The sequence below is a fragment of the Pristis pectinata genome, chromosome 2, assembly GCF_009764475.1.
Source record: "Pristis pectinata isolate sPriPec2 chromosome 2, sPriPec2.1.pri, whole genome shotgun sequence".
NCBI lineage: Eukaryota > Metazoa > Chordata > Chondrichthyes > Rhinopristiformes > Pristidae > Pristis > Pristis pectinata.
The window spans coordinates 60560799-60582207 of NC_067406.1; the positions used below are offsets into that span (position 1 = coordinate 60560799).

A 21409-nucleotide genomic window follows, 5' to 3' on the forward strand; every position below is an offset into this window, starting at 1 on the left:
CTCCAGTTTCCTCCCACATCCCAAGGACGTGAGGGTTGACAGGTTACTTGCCAACTCTAAATTGCCCCTACTGTGTAGGTGAGTGGTAGAATCTGGAGAGAGCTAATGATAATGTGGAGAGAATAAAAAGAACTAATTAATGTAGGATTAATGTAAATGGATGGTTAATGGTCAGCATGGAGTCAGTGTGCTGAAGGGTCTGTTTCTGTACTATATCTCTCTCTATGACTCTATGAGGAACTAAGGTCCTGTGTTGGGGGAAGGCCGATTTCAATATCATAACAAAGGACCCACCGAGTCTACAACCAAAAGGAGCAAAGCTCTTTAATGTGGGAGTTCAGGACCAATGTGTTCCCATAAAGGTGAAAGGAAATGACAGCAAGTCCTGGGAACCCTGGGTGTCAAGTGATACCGTAGGCTGGAAAAAAAAGACAAGTACATGGCAGGTATAGAGAACTGAAAATAGGAGAGGGCCTTCAGGAGTATAGAAAGTGTAGGGGAGTAGTTAAAAAAGAGATGAAGAGAGCAAAGAGTGGGCATGAAATATCACTGACAGGCAGGATTAAGGGAAATCCCAAAGCACTTTACAATTTATTAAGGGCAAGAAGGTCATCAGGGCATATTAGAGCAGGGCCTATTCGGAACCAAAGTGACAATCTGCATGTAGCCGGAGGATATAAGTGTGGTCTGAAGTGAATATATCCCATCTGTATTCTCTATGGAGAAGCACATTGTAGCTGGAGAGTTCAGGGGAGGGGTCGGTGAAATTCCAGCATGAAAAAAAGGAAGTATTTGGTGTCTTAGCCTGATTGAAGGTGGCTAAGTCCCCAGGACTGCTATGGGAGATAAGGCAGGAGATTGTTTGGGCTTTGACAGAGATTTTTAAATTTTTATTGGCCACAGGTGAGGTGCCAGATGACTGGAGAATGGCAAATGTGAAACCTTTATTCAAGAGGACAGCAGGCATAAGCCTGGTAACTTTAGGCCTGTGAATCTAATATCAGTGATAGGAAAGTCATTGGAAAATGTCCCGAAGGTCAGCAATAATCTACACTTGAAAGACAAGGCTTGATCAAAGATAGTCAACATATCTTTGTTTGGAGAGATCCAGTCTGAACAATTTGAGTTTTTTGAAGAGGTAACAAAATGTGTTGATGAGCACAGTGCAGTTGGAGCAGTGTACATGAGCTTAAATTAGGTCTTTGACAAGGTCCCAAATGGGAGACAAGCCTAAAAGGTTGGAACCCATGGGATCCAAAGCAAGTTGACAAAGTGGATCAAAAATTGGCTTGGTAACAGGAGGCAGAGGGTGATAATGAAGGGTTGTTTTTGTGATTAGAAGCCTATGACCAGTGGTCATAGATCAGTGCTGAGATCAGTGCTGATACCCTTACTGTTTGTTGTTTACATTAATGATTTTGATATGAATGTAGGAAGTATGATCAGTAAGTTTGCAGATGACATGAAAATATTGTCACTCTAGCATTTCTTTTTGCACAACCTCAGTTTTCACTACTACACTTTGCACCATTCCTTTTTTGTGCTCAACACTATATTTGTTGTTGTATTTATTATTAACCATGTATGCTGTTTGCTTTATGACCTTCAAGCGAGCAAGAAATTTCATAGCACCCTGGTGTATATGACAATAAACTAATCTGTATCTGTAAAATTGGTGGTGTTGTTGATTGAGCAGAGGGTAGTCATAGCTTACAGAAAGATATTGATCAGTTGGGAAAATGGACAGCACCATGGCAGATGGAATTTAATTCAGATAAGTGCAAGGTGATGCACCTTGAGAAGGCTAATAAGGATAGGACATATAGAATGAATGGTAGAGCCCCAGGAGTATCGAGGAACAGAGGAAACTTGGTGTTAAAGTACAAAGGTCCTTGAAGGCGGCAACACATATAAATAAGGCAATGAAGAAGGCACATGGGATACTTGCCTTCATTAGCAAGAGCACATAAGAGCAGGGAGGTTATGGCATAGCTTTATAGGCCATTATATTGTGTGTAGTTCTGATCACCACACTATAGGAAGGATGTGATTACATTGGAAAGAGTACAAAGGAGATTCATCAGGATGTTTATGAGGAGACTGACTAGGTTTATTTTCCTGGGAATGGAGAAGGCTGTGGTGGGATCTGATTAAGGTGTTCAAAATTATGAGGATCATAGACAGGATAGATAGTTAGAACATTTTTCCCCATAGCAGAGGTGACAAAAACTAGAAAACAAAGGTTCAGGGTAAGGGGGAAGAGCTTTAGGGAGGATCTGGGGAAGAATTTTTCCACCCAGTTGGAATCTGAAACACACTGCCTAAGTGCAGGTACTCCCACAATATTCAAGTAGTGTCTAGATGAGCACATGCATTGCCAAGACATAGGAGGCTAAGGACAAAGTACTGGTAAATGGGATGAGTATAGATGGGTAGTTGACGGTAAGCATGGACATGGTGGGCCAAAGGGCCTGTTTCTGTGCTGTATGGCTATATCCCTCTATGATTTATATTCTAATACACAAAAAGGATGGAAGCCGAATTTCATCTTTTAGTAAGTTTATTTATTTCCTTCAAGCCTGCTGAATGCACAAACTACAAACACAGCCCTTACAAATGTCAACTGGAATGGTGTCTGCCAAAGATCAAAACAGTGACACAAGATAAGCCCCAAAACCACCCTGCTGGCTTGGAGGAGAACAACTATCGATTACAGCTGTATTAGAGTAAAACTCTGTTAATCCAGTAAATTTGGGACTTTGATGATGCTGGACTAGCAGATTTTCCGGACCGTTGGATGTTAGTCTAATAATATCCCAATACATTTAATTCACTTTTTCTTTGAATGTCATACAGTAGAATAATAATCTTTCCAGCAAATATGGCAAGATTCAAGGGAGTCAGCTAACAAAACCAGGAGAGTTGAAAGAGAGCATGGAAACCAGGGCTCCCATGAGCAGACAAGAGCACAGGAATGGTGGATCCTGTGAGATGGAAGAAGGTGAGGGAGCCAAGGCCACAGAAGGTGGATGGGGAGTGCTGGAAACAGGGCCCTGGTGAGCGGATGGGGAATGTGGCAAACATCACTGGTTGAGCCAGATGCCAACCATAGGGATTTCCAAATAGCTAGATTAGAGATTATCAGTTTTACTGTACTACACAAATTATAAACATTACTACAGACACAACCAGTTTTGCACCAGTATACAGATTCACCATGTAAGCTTAATATGTTTTGCAGGCCAAGGGCGGAGGAGAGAGATTGTGAGTCTGTGATGCTTTCTATTTGCCAGATGTCATGCTGTTTATATTTGGGAATCCCATCAATGGTGGGAGAACCAGCGCCTGCCATCAGGGGCATAACATTGAGATAGAACTGCCTAACTAATGACAAATGTCAGAACTGAAAGTTCATAGCCAGACACTTCTTCTTGTCCAATGGTCTTCAGCAAGCTGCTTAGCCAATGCTTTGGTAAAATTGTATAAAGCAGTTGAGTCTACATGCAACAAAGCTTTATCTCTCTTGAAAAAAAAATGAAAAGTGAAGTGGACAGAATGGTGCTTTAGCTTTCAATGACCCGTTTGCATCTTTGCCTCTAAAGTAGCATTTGACTGTATACACTACTGGCTACTCAGGAATATTCCCACTGAAGGATATTTATATGTTTTATAATGCAAACTATTGCAATTAACTTCAGGCCAAATTTCATCCTCTTTTATTATTTTGACAGTAGAAACAGTTCACAATGCAATGATTCCATCAATTTGTTATATTCTGGAATACAGTGCCAGAAACAGTTGTAGGAGCAGTTTCAATGATAACTTTTAAAAATAAGTTGGTTAATTACTTGAAAAGAAAGAAAAATTGCAGGACAATGGGAAAAGAACCAATGGAGACACACTGGGCCGGATCGCCTCCTTTGGTGCTGTATTGTACCCATCCTCTGATCCCATCTGCTCAGTGCTCTGCTGAGTTACTAAGAAGGACAATCTACCACTTCATAACACTTTACTTTATCTTGCAGTGATCATTTTAGCATCCTTACCTATTAAACAGTGTTGCACTATATCCCCAAATGTTTGGTAAGAGAATGAAAAAATGCACATACATGTGGAGTACTGTCATTTGCGTTTGGTTTCCCTCTGTATTTGCACCACCCTTGGTAAATGGAAAATACCTACCCTGTGACTAATCTTTAATATTAGGCGGACTCATCCTTTTTCTGTCAAAATGGAAAGTTTGCAGGAAGACTGCAGTTTATAGCTGGTAACAAAATGTTTCACTCAAAGCCATCCATTGTACATGACTATTGCCTTAATCTCCAATCATATTTCTCTAAATATTATTGCAAAACTGATGAGTTATCTGAAACTGTAATGTACTAGTAACAGTGATGTAGAGGCAAAACCAAGTGTTGTGCAATAGAGGAGGGGCGAAGGCATAAGGAGCTGCATAATCATGAGCTTATTGCAGAGCGGTAACCAAAATAAATTTATTTCCTTTCAACTTAAAAAAAATAGTATTTACCCACCCCCATCTCCACCACAGAATACCAAAGCTATAAATCACTGTTAATGGCCAATCTTCCTGCCACCAGTGTATTCTCAGGGTTTTGTACTCATATCTAACCTAGATGGATGTGGGTTTCCAGCGTTATGATATCAAGTGGACAGAGCAGTCTTAGCCTCAATATCAGGCAACTGAACAAGAAATCTGCTTGTATTCTTTGGCATTATATTCCAAGCTGCAAGACCATAATTAGATCAGAACTAAAAGATGCTGTATTCTCTTTCCTTTTACGTCACCGTTTGGATTTTCTGGCCAACTTTTGAGTGGACACGCAAAAGTCCCTCCAATGCTTGAGCAGACAGATACAAACAGGAATTTCATCAGACAACACAGTTCCTTTATTTGTATTCCTTCCTGGAGTGCAGAATTGTTAGGCCAATAGATTCGGATAGGATTGAAAGCCCAACATTGCCCTCCTCCAGTTAATTTCACACTAATCATTTCAGTTCAGAATGAAACTAATTATACATTTATTTTTAATATTCAATACCTTTGGCAGTTTATGAACTCTCATGATTTTCTGCCTCCATCATTTTTGTTCCTATTTATCCATGCACTTTCATTATTCAAACAAACTTTGTAAAGACTGAAGTATGTGCATACAATACTAAGTGTAAGAACTGCCAACATTATTATTCATGCACATTACCTCTGGATAGCCATATCAGTAAGAAACTGAAAGCATGAAATTTCTTGTGTATTGATAGGCTGTATGAGGGCAGTATCACTGCTAAGTCCGGTCTGGTCCAGCCTTTGGTGCATACAATTAAAATCCAATGGAAATATTGGAAATGACCTATTTTCTGTCACTAGACCAGAAACTCTTGCCATAATATCAAACTTCAAACTGCTGCTGTTACTGGAGTCAGTTAATTCAACACAGATCAAGAACCATAGAACAATACAGCACAATACAGGCCCTTCGGCCCACCATGCTGTGCCGACCTTTAAACCACGCCTAAGACTATCTAACTGAAACAGGAATCCATTGAAATCATATCATAGCAGTTCAATATTTAAGCCTTGATATTATTAAGTTAGTGTTAAATTGGCATTTGTCCTACACACGTTTACTGATGGATGCAAAGCATTGCTATACTGTAAACAGAAGTATTCCTAACATGATGATATGAGCTCGAGTAAAGCTATATGGAATAATTATGTGCTGGTTGTGGACATATGCCAACTATCACAGCTTAGCACCACCAGGAATGACAAGTGGAAAAAAATGTCAGCCCTCCAGACCTTCCTTATGTTCGTGACTTCTGCAGCATCAAGTCAAAACTCTTTTTTTTCTCAGTCCCACAGGATTTAGGATGACTTGCTTCTTGCTTCCCCTAGTTTCACATGGACATACACACAGGTGTGTACACACACATCAAAGAGATGGAAGGGATGTAAAGCTGAAAACCAAAGTTACTTGCATTTGGGATGACAATTAGTTATCATATTACAAAAGGAATTCAAGAGCTACATATTGTAGGATTGATATTGAATATTAATACAGTAAATGAAGTAAAAATTGCAGGGATAAAAATAACATACTGTTGCCCGGGTGTGCATTTTCCTAAAGGTAAAGGTAAATTTCATCCAAGTTCTTACAACACTTCTGCACGTTGTTGCTCATACAGATTCGATTTCAATCTGACTAATAATTTCCCTCCGGTCTGAGCCCCAGCCTGAAAATAAAGGCCAGTGAGACAAAATACGCACAAAGCTTCAGCTTTATGAAAAAAATAAGAATATAATTGTTTTTCAATGGTCTCTGGATGGGGGTGGTGGTAGCAGTATGGGTTGGTTAGACGGTATTTAAAGGTCCCTGAATTTCTATTGCTCAGCTTAATACCTTGGATCTACAAAGGCAAACATAATTGTGGTGTGGAAACAACAGACTAGGTCTTGCTGTCTGGCTAGCCAGCCTCAACTCCCACCCTGGAATTTCTGCCTGCAAAATGCCCATTTAGTGGTTCAGCAGATCAGTCTGAACAATGATACACAGGACCATTTACAAACTATTAAAAGTAAATAATTTTAGAAAGGTTAAAATTGACATTTTAATATTTTTAAGAAGTTACCTAAAATGTCTTAAATTAAAAGCATTAGTGCAATAATTCCATATAAGGAATGTATCTTCCCTTTTGCCTCCCGATCCAAAACCCTACAATTCCCATTAAAATCAGTGAAGTGAAACCTGGCACAGGAACAAGGGAATGATTTCCTGCTTTTGGAGCTGCCAGCAATTGCCAGAAAGAGCAAACACAACATTATCGAAGCAATATTCAAAGAGTGCATGAAAATTCGTATTGATTTTGTTATCTTTTTTTTAAAACAAGAAGGCATATTTAAACTGGTAAAAATGGCATTGTTTGAAGAATGTGTGTTGGACACATTAGGTCTAAAAAGACTGATGCTAGCAGATCCAGGTAATACAGCAGGCTTAGTTTAAGCCACACTCAACATAAACAATGTCAGTTTACTGAGGTACATTCAGTGTCATTCATTACTTCTTGTGTAAATAAACAAGTCTAACTGTTTTGGTTGAGGATAAAGCTTCCAACTATTGTCTGTTCAGGGGATAAAAGAGCACAAACCTAGATTTAAGAGGATTGGTTGAAGATAACTGTAATGTTTACCTAAATTTCAATTATATGCTATAAATGAGCAGTTACCATAATTGATATCTCTGCCACCTTAACTCAACAATCATTTTAAATGATTATAACTTTGCTGTTCCAAAATTAAATGTTCTACATTAAATTTTGTGGTGTCTTCACAGAGTTTCCATAAGACCAAATGGTACAATAATTGGATGGGCATCTGACAGGAGTACGGGAAAAGGCTAGGAATTAGACTAGGACATGGACAGCCCAAACCACAGCCTCTCCAATCCCAAATAAGGATGCTCCCATTAAAGGAGGTGTAGGTCTGATGAATAATTCCAGGCCTGGAGTTTCCTCAGCAAGGGTCTGACAAATCTACAACAGATAATATACCTCACGCATTAGCAAAAAGGTTTAGGCCTGGGACTGGGCTAGAACATACTAACTTCGGAGATTTTAAAGAAGAAAGGGGAGTAAGGGAAGTAAGTATGATTTCTAGGGACTGGTTGGGGAAAGATCCCAAGACCCCAGCAAACCCTAGACTGAGAAACCTCCGCCATTCTGGATCAGTGGACACCGATGTTGATTACACTGAATCTAACTGAAACTGTTGTAGTGTGGTAGCACTGGTAACTGGATCATATTCATGGTGATTTGGAATGATCCACTTTGTTGTGAACAATCAGCTTTTCTGGAGGACGTTATCCATTTGTTAAGTTGACATCTTAATGGCAGTGTTTATGGATGCTCAAAGATCCATATGGATTTCAGACGATATGATTTCAATGCATCACCACTAGAAATTGCTAAATTATTGCTGAACTAGAAATAATGATATGTGTGGATTGACTTACAGCTGTAATATTGCAGGAAAACTGATTGAATTTTTTTTAAGAAACAGCTGAAAAGTAGAATGACAATAACAGCAGAAAATGCTGGAAGTATTCAACATCTGTGGAGACAGAAACAGAGTTAACATATCTGGTCAGTGATCTTTCATCAGAATGTTGCTGCAGAACAAGAGAAGAAAAATGCAGTATCCAGGACAGTGCTGGGTCTGAGGGAGGCAGTGGGAGTGTGGTCTTGAGGATGGAAACACAACCCAAGTCAGGGGCGGGGGTGACTGGCCAACACTGAGCTCTGATGTAAGAACATTGACCTGACATGGTAACTCTCTCCAGATGTTGACTCACCTGCTCAGTGTTTCCAGCATTTTCTGTTTTTATTTTAGATTATACGAATGCAAGCCATGGTTGTTCTGGATGGATGAATTAACTTAAGTATAAATTATATTTGCATGCATAATTCTCTTGAATAAAGTCCACAGGCAGCTGTTTAACACCTGCTTCAGAAGTATTCCACAATAGAAACACTTCTGGCTGCAATCAGCATCTCAGAACTAGCCCCTGAAGTAATCTGGCCATTACTCCAACGGAGCAGAAGTAAAAACTAAAAATTAGCCATTTCTGAAGAAAAAGAATTCTTGTTCAATTGTACTCAAAATGAATGAATTCTTTGTTTCTGTATTGTACTTGCTGAAGAAAATCCCTTTGCAATTGCTTGGCCACAACTTGATGGAAAACTGTTCCCAAACTAAACAAGTCTCATTTGCTCCAATAGCCTGATCTCACTTCCTGTCCAAGGTTGATTTTGGGCTAAAATAGTTACAACCCACATTCAAAGCTCAACACATTGGTCACACTGTAAAAAATAACGTGGCAAGCACCATATTAATTGCTCTATAGATTGTCAATAAGCAGTTAATATTTTTCAAAGGCATCTTTTTTTCACTTTAATATTAAATACACATAAATTTAGTTGGTGAATATATGACATCAGCTTGCTACAGATCATCAAGGAGATCTTCCTGACTCCTCTCCTTCTTAGGATATCTTTTTAATCACCTTCCCCTTTTTTGAAAAGCTTCATAAAAAAATTCCGAAATCTTTTATACTTGGCTTTCAGACAGCTTCTCCCATAATTTCCCAGCTCCATCTTTTACTTTGGCCCTGTGAAATATCCTGAAATATAGTTCTGTGAGCAACACTAGTATGGTTATAATTACTCACGCTCTGGCTTATACAGATGGAAAGAATACTGCAACATATTTCCGTGAGTGACAGAGCTCCCTTAATTAAGTAATAGTGCTTTCTGGAAGGAATACGCAAAGTCTTCATTCAAGTAACCATCATCCCACTTGTCATTTGCCATTTTGATGGGGCCAAAATAATGGAGAGAATATTTATTTTAAATTTAATGTCATGCTGACTTTCTAACATTCCACAATACTCTGTGCTTAGTAAAGTTATATTATATTATCAACTGCAACCAGAAGCTCAGGGTGGCTGTTGAGGACGGAGCAACCATCCCTCCCCCTTCCACCTCCCTCGCTACCTATACTCATCACTCTCCCCCACCTGGTTCTATCTGCCCATCACACACATCCCCATCCACTTGGGTTTCTTCTCCCTTGGTTCACCTTTCTTATCCCTACCACCACCCGGTTCCAACTGCCCATCATCCCTCTCTTATCTGGTTCCACTTACCTCCTACCAGTCTCTGCCACTACCCTCCTCCTCCCCCTCCCAGCTCCACCTGTCTATTTTTTTTCTTCTTCTGTTCTTATGTTTCCACCTATCAACTACCAGACTATCTCAACACTCTCCCTCCTCCTCCTCCTCCTCCTCCTCCCCCTCCCGGCTCCATCTGTCCATCATCAGTAGTAATATTTGGCCCAGGTTTCACTGCTCCACAGAGCGCAGGTTGAAGATGACCCATGAAAAGATATACTAAAAGTAATTAAGTGTTATGGATTCATACATCCACTTTATAGCTCCTCACACCAGAAACATATATTGATAATTAACACGCAGCTATTTTCAAAGCCCCACAGGATCTTCCACCCCTTGACTTTGGTGACCAGATAGTCTTATGAAGCTTTCTGAAATCCAGTCTCAAGCTACCACTAAATGAATCTAGCATGCAAAGCTGCTTGCTTGTCTAACAAGACTAATTGTATCAGTGGCTTCATACAGAGTGATTGTACAGTTTATATTAACACACCGTTCCTATTAATTGCTTCTTTTATTTTACACTGAGGATCCCTGGCAGCTGGAAGATCGGCAATGGCAGCATCTGAAAATATGAATAAGATCAAGCTCCACTGCAACAAAACCTTCAGCACCTCTCAGAACCTCTTCAAGTAGATGAGTCACTAAACTTAGGAAAGGCTTTAGTCAAAAATTACAACCACTACATGCTTAACTTCCACAACTTTTTTCATATTTATTTATTGCAAGCCAGGCAATTCTGGCATCTATTACCCATCCCTCATTCCCCTTGAGAGTGTGATGGTGAGTCACCTCCTTGAACTGCTGCTACCTTTCTAGTAAAAGTACTCCCAAGGTGCTGTCGAGAAAGGAGTTCCAAGATTTAGAACCAACAAAGATGAAGTACTGGCAATATATTTCCAAATTAGGATGGTGTGCAAGCTAGAGGAGACCCTGCAGGTCGTGGTGTTTCCATGCGCCTGTTGCTCTTGTTCTTCTTGGTGGTAGAGGTTATGAGTTTGGGGAGCGGGTGCAGGGGACTGCTGTTTGAATAGCTTAAGCAATTAACTGCAGTGTATTTTGTAGATGATACAGTACATGCTGCAGCCACTATTGTTCAGTCGTGCAGGGGATGTATGTTTAGCATTTGACCAATTTGAGAGGACTGGTCCTTAAGACAGGAAGGCAACTTTTCCAGTGAATTTTACTTTGAGTATGGAACTTAGCTTTAGTGCAGTCAATGAAAGAATCTCAGCATTCTGTGTAACATTGACATCTCTTGCCATTCTATGCACACAAGACCTTGAATGCCAAAGTCATTATGAATACAACAGTGAAATTGTAAATCCAGATGCTGCTCGACCCACTGGGTTCCTCCAGCAGATTGTTTGTTGTAGAAAAATTGTAAAGTTTAGAAAGTGTGTTGAAAAAATAGTTAGTACACATATGTGTCAATAGTTACGTTTAACAGATAATTTAAAAAGCAAAAGCTACAGAAAGAGGTTAATCAAATTGGAAGTTAAGATCTAAAGGGACAGTGTTGTATTTTAGTTTAAATAATCACAAGATACAGTTGTGGTTTAAGATATCAACTTTCAACCAAAAGCAGTTGCTATCAGTTCACTATTAAACCATTTTTTTTAAAGGAACTGAATGAATGTCAGGTTAAGAGTGGATTTGAAGGTTATAAGAATAAGTACAGATACAAGTTCTAGTCCTGTTGGGACTATGGAAATGTCATCCATGGAATGCAATCAGTCAGGGTTGAAGAATGTAGATTGTAATGTTAGACTAGTATCCTGAGGTCAGTACAAAATTTCAGTTTTGTCTTCTTGGAACATTTACCTGTGTACTCTTGCCTGAGGGTATTAAATAAATTGGCTAAGGTCCACAAGTGGGTAAATAGTGCATAGTTACTCTGAGGTAGCAGGCTCAACAAGTGCCCTTTCCCATTTATTGCAATTTTTGAAAAAACATAACTATATAAGAACAAACAATAACAATAATCTTGGATGGCCTCTGCTCATAATAGCTTTGATTCCCCCATTGCTGTATGTTCTAATCTGTGGCAATGCCATTGTGCACTTTCCGGTAACATTCTTTAATTATCATCCTGGAGGATCCCAAATAACCGACGCTGAATTCCCAAAAAATCACCACTACAGTCCTTTGGATGAGGCAATGAAGTGGTTTATCTGGAGGGGTTGCCAGCAGCATCAGGACGGCTGGGTTTGATCGGGAGACTTGCTAAATGATTTTTCTAAATAACTTCAGCTGCACATCAAAGATTTATATACCTACATGATTGGGGGAAAAATTCATGTTCTAAGTAAAAATTTGTGCAAGTTGCAAAGACTCATTTGTCTCTAACCTGGAACAATTCCAATTAGAACTGAAACCACTTATTCAAACTCATGTATGTTGAGTAACATTGAGTCCTTCAGTGTACTCATAGTACTCAAAGGCAAATGACTTAACTATTGAGAAATGATCAAATTAACTGAGGAGAGAGGACATCAATCCACATATTTCAAACTGATCATAGATCACTGTTCTTAAATTCTAGCATGACTGACAAGGTAATAATCGGTTTTTGAGCATTATGTTTAAATTCATCCACCCTTTTAGCTTCATAAATCACCATCAGTTGATTTATTGTGGAAAAACATGAAGGGAGTTTGATATTCAATGACTTTTGTGTGACCCTCTCAACACGAATCAGCAAATGTCACCTTAATGTAGCTTCTAAAGGTCAAAAGCAGATAAGCGTAACCTTACAGACTGTTTAAACTTGCACTATTGGAAAGCTTGTGGCAGAAAGACTTTGAACAGAATCTGGAAAATATACTGGATTCTCTTATCACTTTTACTTATCACTTTTACTTAACAAACATTACAGGACTGACCTTTCTAGTCCCCTATAAATTCAGTTTAATATCTGCACAGTTTGGCTCAGATTACAACTTGTTTCTGATTAGGAAGTGTAACCAAAGGGAACCAATAAGAATTTCTTGAGAGGAATATGCTACTTCAAATTGTACAACATCAAAGTTTGGATTTTAGTTAACTAAAGTGGCAAATAAACCCATCAGAGCCTACTTTTTGCTTTTTAAAAGTGAATCCAAAGTGTAATTAGGTCATGATTTTTGCACTATGAAGAGATTACATAAAAAGGAAAATGAATTGTTTCAAAGCATGTAAAACGATATTCCAGTTCCCACAAAAATGTTCTCAAAAATGTTTCCCCAAGATGTTACTATATTCCCTCATACACTGGTGTGTATTCCACGTATTGTTATTATATCTTTCACATATTGCCAATCCTGACCATACATTTTACGTTTTTATCCTGTAAAGGAAATTTGTGTACACTATTGCACACTCTATGTCACTGTATCAGATTTGGTGTATTCCTGGCCTATAAGTTTCACCACATAATGGATTCGGTCACTTTCCTTTGACCTCAGTATAACACCATTTTGTGGAATCCTGCCTGATATTACCATGTGCTCTTGTACTTTAATCATACTGACGGCCTCTTTTGCATCATCAACTTTTTCTGATAGCTCAAGTGCACTCAGAATTTGAATCTTCCTCTGCTAACCACCCTATTGCAACCTGAGGCATGTAATTTGATCGGCAGATCCTTGCTCACCTCCTGGAACCCCTCCCTGCTCCTTTCCCTTTCTCTGGCCTTTCATCCTACTGTGCATCAGAATATGATTTGTTGACCTTTGAACTTTCCACCCTCTCAATCTTTCTGAGCTTCAAACACATCATCTAAGTTGTTCTTTCAAGCACATTTATTTCAGATTGTGTTTTTTCAAATTTCACAATGTATGTCACTGATAATCAACCTGATTCTTTCATATTAAAAGTATTTAGCTGATTTTTACAGCTATTTTAAATAATACAGGGGAATGTGGAGAAAACTTACCCGTTCCTTTCATCTGACCTGTACTATTTATCAGACCTGAGAAATCTAGATTATTATTCTTCACTGTGAAGGAACTGCTTGTTGCAATCACATGCATGAATGAAAAAAAAACCTGTTGCAAAGGTATTGAGACAAGTATGAGCTTATTCATGGATGCAGTCACTTCATTTGTATTCTGTTTTCTCTTTCTATTTCTGGGACGGCGGGGGGGGGGGGGGGGGGGAGCGTGCGGGAAGGTGGGGTGTATTTCAAGTTATCTCAAAACTCACTCTTCATTCCCAAAACCAAATCATTCTGCAAAGTCAAGATAAGCTGCTGCTTCTTTCTCTCCATCACCCACTGTTTCCTTAGACCTCTCTCTCTGGTCTTCATTTTTTTTTATTTAGTTTCTGAATGTGAACACTGTTGGTAAGACTGTTATTACTGCCCACATGCCCGAGTAGTGTGCTGGCTTACATCATGAGGCAGTTAAAAGTCATCAATGTTGATGTGTGAGTAAAGTCACAGAGAAGAACATAAAGGTTTAGAAGAACTGATTAGGCTCACTTATAGAATTTTCAAACTAAGTTCAAATAATCAAATAATTGCAGTAGAAGTTAAACTCACGACCTCTGACTTATTGGCCTGGGCTTGTTAAAAAAAACAATTCTTCTCATCTCATCTCTCTGAGACAGCCACTCGGGAATAAAAGGTGACTTACCTCTACTCTGGTTTTGTGGGTTCTAAGGCCACTGTGGGAACCAGCAACTCTTCTACTGAGGGGGCTGATGGTGGCTTGTCGGGGTGGCTGAGTACTTTGTGGGATAGTCAACTCTCCCAATGACCACAGCTGCCAATGCAAGGCCTGGTGTCCCTCCAGTGTGAGAAGAATCTCTCATGGGCTAGAGATTCCCAGGAATCAGTGGGGATGTTGCAACTCTACAAGGAAGCATTGAGTATATCCTTTAATCTTTTCTTTTATCTGCTTGGCTATCTTTTCCCATGACAAAGGTTGGATAATCACAGCACTGTCTTGCAGCCTCCCTTCCAAAAGTTTAGAAGGCCTGTTTCCATGCTGTATGACTCTGTCAGGCTATACACCGACATAGAGTCATACAGCATGGAAACAGGCCTTTCGGCCCACCTTGTCCATGCCGCCCTTGGACTGATCAACACTATTTACATGCATCCTTTCTGCTTCACCCTGCCGGGTCCGCACCCTCTTCACATTTCGCCGCCCACTTGCAGTCACCTTGCTCTCGCCCGATTACTGTTGCACATTTCTTGGTTGGTTGCCCCTTCCTTCCGTCCGTGCCTGCGCCTGTTTCACCCTACACAGTCCACTGAGCCACCACCCTCTCGCGTACGCATGAGCTCCACTCTGCCGTCTCCCTCTCAGGTCCGCATGGGTTCCACCGTGACATCACCCTTTCAGGGCCGCTTAAGTTCGTTCTAGCCCTCTCTCTTTCACGTCCGCTGGAGCTCCACCGTGCCGTCTCCCTTTCACGTCTGCATGAACTCCACCTTATCGTCTCCACTTCAGGTCTGCTGATATTTATCGTTCTTTATTTTATTTCCCATTTCTCTTAAGGCCCTTTCTGATCTCATCTAAAAGGCTCATGTGTTGAATCCTTTGATTCAAGTTCACTAAACTAATGACCACCCAATTTTCCTCCTTAACCTCACCTCATCTGGGATTTTAAAATGATTCCCTTTCCTCCCCTCTGCTCCCCTCCCTTTCGAAACTCCCACTACCCACTCCTCAATAATATCTTATTAATTCCCACACCATGTGTACTCTCCCATTCCTCTGCAAATTCTTTGAATGTATTACTGCTTCCAGGTCTTTGCACATCTTTTCCCTAATTCCCTGTAGCAATCTCCCCAATCGGGTTCTTCCCCGGCTGCAACACCAAAGTGACTTTAACCAAATTCATTTGTGGTGCTATCTACTGTGGTGCTTTTGATGCATCCTCCACCCAATGATTGTAAGTCTCAGAAGGGTGAGGAGTTCTCTACCCAGAGCCTGGTGAATGCTTAGGCAATGAGAGCATTTGAGAGTGAAAGTCATATATTTTTGAACACTAAGGGAATTAAAGGATCATGGGATAGGGCAGAAGAGTATTCTGATGTTATGGATTGTGGAATTGGGTCAAGTGACAAAAAAGCCTACTGCAGCTCTGATTTCTCATGTCCTTACTCCTCCCTGATGCATCATTATAATAAGGTTTGGAGTTTAGTAGGTTGCAGATGGAGCTCAGAGAGGGAGGAAAAAGAATTGTGGATTTGGCCTCAAAAGATATTTGGTTAGATATAGCTCTTAAAGTGATCATTGTAGGACTAAATTTATACTGGCAAAAAGGAGCTACACCTGCTGCTCACATGTCCGGAGATAGGATATGTGCCATCCTTGGAGACACAAGAAACTGCAGATGCTGGGATCTGGAACAACAAATAAGATGCTGGAAGAACTCATATGGAGGGCTATGTGGGAGGGAAGGGTTAGATAAATATTAGAGCAGAGTAAAATGTCAGCACAACATCGTGGGCTGAAGGGCCTGTACTGTGCTGTAATGTTCTATGTTTTGGCCACTTACTCGACCAGTCCAGTCTCAATCCAATACATTGACTGTCCATTTCCCTCCACAGATGCTGTCTGACCCACTGAGTTCCTCCAGCTTCTTGTTTGTTGCTGCAGGCCATCCTTATTTTCCTGCCCATTAAAGATTCCATCTGATGGAATAGCATAGCTAAGCTTAATCCTGTTCTTCTCTTGGCCCAGGGTGCTAAGACTGAGTGTAACATTCTCAACGGCCTTCGATCTAAAACTGGCTAAATCAGCTAATGCAAAAAAAAATCAGCTCTTGTCATCTGTATGGCTGAACTAATTTATGGCCGTGTCTTTAAGAATTCATCGTTGGGACAGTTGTAATGAGCATTTTAAAGGCTAGTAATACACAAAGTAACTATGGTCAACAGCTGAAATTACTTGCAAATGTCAAATATTACAAAACCCAGGAGAATAGGAAGGGAATCTATAATAGGCTGGCATAAGATATCAAGGTCTAGAAGTACTTTGAGGATTATAGGGGGAATGCAGAAAAGAGTATTGAGAGTGATGTAGATCTTGGGGTTTCAAATCATTGGAAGTACATTTGCTGGATATGGAAGCAATCGAATTGGACAATTTGCGTTCTGAGAGTCTAAACGCAGAGGTTACAGTGGTCAGAGCGTTATAGAGTAATAAAGTGACACAGCATGGAAACTGGCCCTTCAGCCCAAGTCATCTATGCTGACCAAGATGCCTGTCTAGGCTAGTTCCACTTGCCTGTGATTGGCCCATAACCCTCTAAACCTTTCTGATCCATGAACCTGTGCAAGGGTCTTTTAAATGTTGTTACTGTACCTGCCTCAACTACCTTCTCTGGCAGCTTGTTCCATGTGATGAACTTGCTCCTCAGGTCCCCTTTAAATCTTTCTCCTCTCACCTTAAACCTATGCCCTCTAGTTTTTTATTCCCCTTCCTAGGGAAAAAGACTGTAGTGCATTCATTGTGTCTATGCCCCTAATGATTTTATACACCTCCATAAGGTCCTCTCTCAGTCTCCTACACTCTAAGGAATAAAGTCCTAGCCTGCTCAGCCTCTCCCTATATCTCAGGCCTTCAAGTCCTGGCAACATTCTTGTAAATCTTCTTTGCACTTTTTCCGTCTTAATTATGTCTTTCCTATAATAGGGTGACCAAAACTGTACACAATACTCCATCGTCTTGTATAACTGCAAAATAACGTCCCAACTCCTAAATTCAGTGCCCTGACTGACGAAGGCCAGCATACCAAATGCCTTCTTCACCACCCTGTCTATCTGTGATGCCACTTTCAGGGAACCATGTACTTGGATGGTGAGCAGGAGGACAGTATCCAAATGACGGAACACGATAGGGGGAGGGGTCCTTGGTTTGGAAGTAAGGGATCTTCATCAACAATGGCAGAGGATGGAGCTGTTGTGGAAGAAGTATAGGAGGTAGAAACCAGCAGCCTTTCAAGGAAAAGACAGGTGGCAGGTGGCTCCCAAAAAAGAATAAATTTTCCTTGATGATCTTTGGCCACTGCCACTCAAATCGACACACATCAGCTTCTTCCCCAATAGGTATACAGTATACTTTGGGCTATCAGTTTCAGCCCCACCACCTCATCCCCTTCTTCATCATCTGCCACTATCAGCATCAATATTTCCAATATCATCAGAAGATTCCTGCCTATAAAACCTTAAGAACACCAACAGTTTGCAGATTATTAATGCCAAATGTCTATAAACCGTCCAGCACACTCACACTGTTAGGGAATGAACCCATTGGCCAGAGTTAGTCTGGGAACTGGATGTACTGCATTCATTCCTTCTTCACTTATTTCTGTCAGAAAGGTACAGCTCTTTCCAGGGGCAGCCTTGCATGACCGATATTGACCTTCATAGCTCAAAGGGTGCCCAAGATGTAAGGCCCCAACAGCTGATTGTGACATTCCCCTGATCCCACATGCTCTCAGATGGGGTCAGTATTGGACGTCACCATAAGGCATGTTCTGGCATTTAAGCTGAAATTTCAATTCACAGATCTTCTGCCCTGTACAGGTTAAAATAAACAATATTTGCTTCACAGAATGCTGAGAATGTCATTGCTTGCGTGTTTTCCAATGTTTCCAACACATCCTCCTACCTGTAAAACCAAAACTTGTTCACTATCATTCTCAGTAGAGAAACATATTAATCAAATTCAAAGCCAAAATAAAGAGTGGAGGTGGCTGCTGTTGCTGACTCTAAGGTAACCCAATCAGATGGAGCCCAAATTTCCAATTTGCTTTCTGGCAAGGTATAAGCCACCTGGGGAAAGGAAGTACAATTTGACATTTTCATTGAGAAAAATAAATGTATTTTTACAGAAACATTCTTTTTTTTGTTTTGCTTTCAGAAGTCCCAGTTTAAGACTAACCAATCTGACAGGAGCAATCCAGTGAAACTGATAATGTTTAAAATTGGAGACGAGTGTAAAGTAGAAATCCTGCCCAAACCCAACTGTTCCTAGCTGAAGGGGTAAAAATGGTGATCACATGTCATCAACACATACCTTAGGGATATTGGCTATCAGTCTGTTGTGTGAATATGGAATCGTTCATTAGAATAATTGGATAGTTGTTAGTATTTTAAAAGTAAAAGTTGCCCAAAGTAAACTTTTGAGTTCAGTTTATTTTGAGGTCTTTTGAGGAAAGTCAGAAAACTGTCAATGCACCAGTAGGCAAAGAGCAATAAACTTCTACTTCTCCTCAGCAAAGCTGTCAGTGAGTGCTCAGGAGATCCTCACACCACATGCAATGAATTTCAGGGGTGCTGAGAAGAGACACATCCCCCCTTCAAACAAGAAGACATTGTGCATGTTAAGGTCATGTGTAAATGCATGTGGGCATATAGTATAAGTTTTTTACATGTCTTTCCAAAAATGGTTGATTTTATATTCGTGCTTATAGCCTTGCTCAAAGTCCCATAGTAAGAGGCAACATGTGAGTGTCACCTCCACAGCGGTTCTCAATGTTTGGCTCACCACCAGAAGCATCAAGTCTGCTTCTTTTATTTTTATGGATTCCATTGACAACAGAAGAACGATATATGTTATTGATGCTACATTAATAGGATAAAACTTATCGTGGGTGCCCATTAGCACTAATGGCTGGGGAATGTACTTTGTGGTCCAAAGGTCAGCAAGCAGATGATGAACCCAGCTGAGGCTCTCTGCTGCTACTTGTAGATGGACTGGATCACATAACTCTGCACAAAGGATAAAATCAACCTCAGTATGCCATCAATATCCAGCACAACTTTACATAGCCCTTTAAAGAAATTTTGGTCACTAAAACTTACTCCTGTTTCCAGTATGGTGCAATGGTATTTATTTCACATAAGAAGCTGCAGCAAAAGACTTAATCCATGTCAGACCAAGTGCATTGATAGCAAAAAGAATGTTTACTTGATTTTTATTGCAGAGAGATGTCAGTGTGGGAAATCAGCCAATGTGTTTACTTTGTGTAAGCACAGTAAGTGACCCAGTTTGAAATGAAGAAGCATTTCTGATTGGAAGTTAAAGCAGTGTTCCTTTCCCATATAAAGTAAAATATATGTAATTCTGATGAGGAGAAGGTGGCAAAGATCTTGTAACAAGTTGGTACAAACAAACCATTTGTACTTGTCTTAATTTAACAGCCTTCTTTTACAACAAATCTTCTTCTCAAGATGAGATAATAGCAAATAAAGACATATTGGAGTAAGAAACTTTTTTTTATTTATACAGCACGGTAACAGGCTCTTCCAGCCCAACAGGCCCCCGCCGCCCAGTTACACCCATGTTAACCTACTCACCCGTACATCTTTGGAATGTGGGAGGAAACCAGACCACCCAGAGAAAAGCCACACAGTCACGGGAAGAACATACAAACTCCTTACAGACAGCGGCGGGAATTGAACCTCAATCGCTGGCGCTGTAATAGCGTTATGCTAACCACTATGCTACTGTTCCGTACAATGGGAAACTGTTTCTCATTAAGTCTCATTCAAGCTTAATGATTAAAACAAACATTTAATTATTTCCCATGAGAAATCATGATTCACATAGAAAGCTTTTATTTTGATATTTTATATTTTGTCATTCAACATGTCCTGAAAGGTAAATTGGATATTTTGCTCAAAAGGATTTGGTGATTTAACTGACACTGCAGCAAAGTGGGGATGCAATAATGAGGGAGAAGATCTGTCTCACTATCCTAACTGTAAAGGTTGCTGACAGCAAGTTAAGAGCTGCGTATTGGCGTTAACTGTAAAGGACCATGTAATCATTCTTGATTCATTGTTTCACATCAGATGATAGTGAGCTAGGTTTGTCAAAAAGCAACAGAGCATCAAAAAGTTCACTTACCAGAAACCCTGAGCAGCATATTAACATTCCAAGTCTTGCTCCTGTCTACCATGTCCATGCATAGAAGCTGTTCTTTAAATAAAGGGGCAGAAAAGATTGTTATTTTCCCTGGTGGCAGCCCTTTTGATAGGTTATTGCTTTCACTCAGTGAGCAACTGGCAATAAGTCCATGGACTTAAAATAAAAAAACTGAAAATGCTGGAAATACTCAAAGGTCAGACTGCATCTGTGTGGAAGAGAAACAAAGCTAACATCAAAGACCTGAAACGTTAGCTGAGTTTCTCTTCCCACAGATATGGCCTGACCTGCTGAGAATTTCCAGCACTTTCTGTTTTTATTTTAGATTTCCAGGTTTTTGATTTTCAAGTCCATGGATTTGATGCTTGGCTGAGTTGGCTGAATAGAACTAGGAACTGGGGAGTGGACTCAGAATGGGGATCAAGAATCACAGGTGGCAAAGGGAGAAGTGGCCGTGCAGAACAGGGTTGAAGATCATGGCCTCTGATGAGGGACACAATGGTTCAAGAAGCTGGAGCACTGAGGACGTCAGCCTGGGCTTCAACCTCTGAGGTTCTGCAGTGACACTGGGGCGTGATGAAGTGTTTGGCACATCACCAGCTGGGCTTGCCAAGTAGATGCGCGGTAATTAAAGGACTTTCTGTTTTTGGAGTTCTGGTCCAGCACTGTGTTGGGAAGGTCTATTTGTCCCATGAGCATCCATCCGTAGTTACTTTCAGCAAAATTAGTTCAAATTCCCACAATACTCCAAAAGGAGAAATTACATCGTCCCTTATGCCCTGTTGTGGAAATCATGTC

The 21409-nt window shown here is 40.3% G+C and overlaps 1 protein-coding gene across 2 annotated transcripts in view; it reads left to right on the forward strand.

Annotated features, from left to right (window-relative positions):
• Positions 1–21409, forward strand: part of dlc1 (DLC1 Rho GTPase activating protein) — a 363786-nt gene that overhangs the window by 279005 nt on the left and 63372 nt on the right. The window lies entirely within an intron of this gene.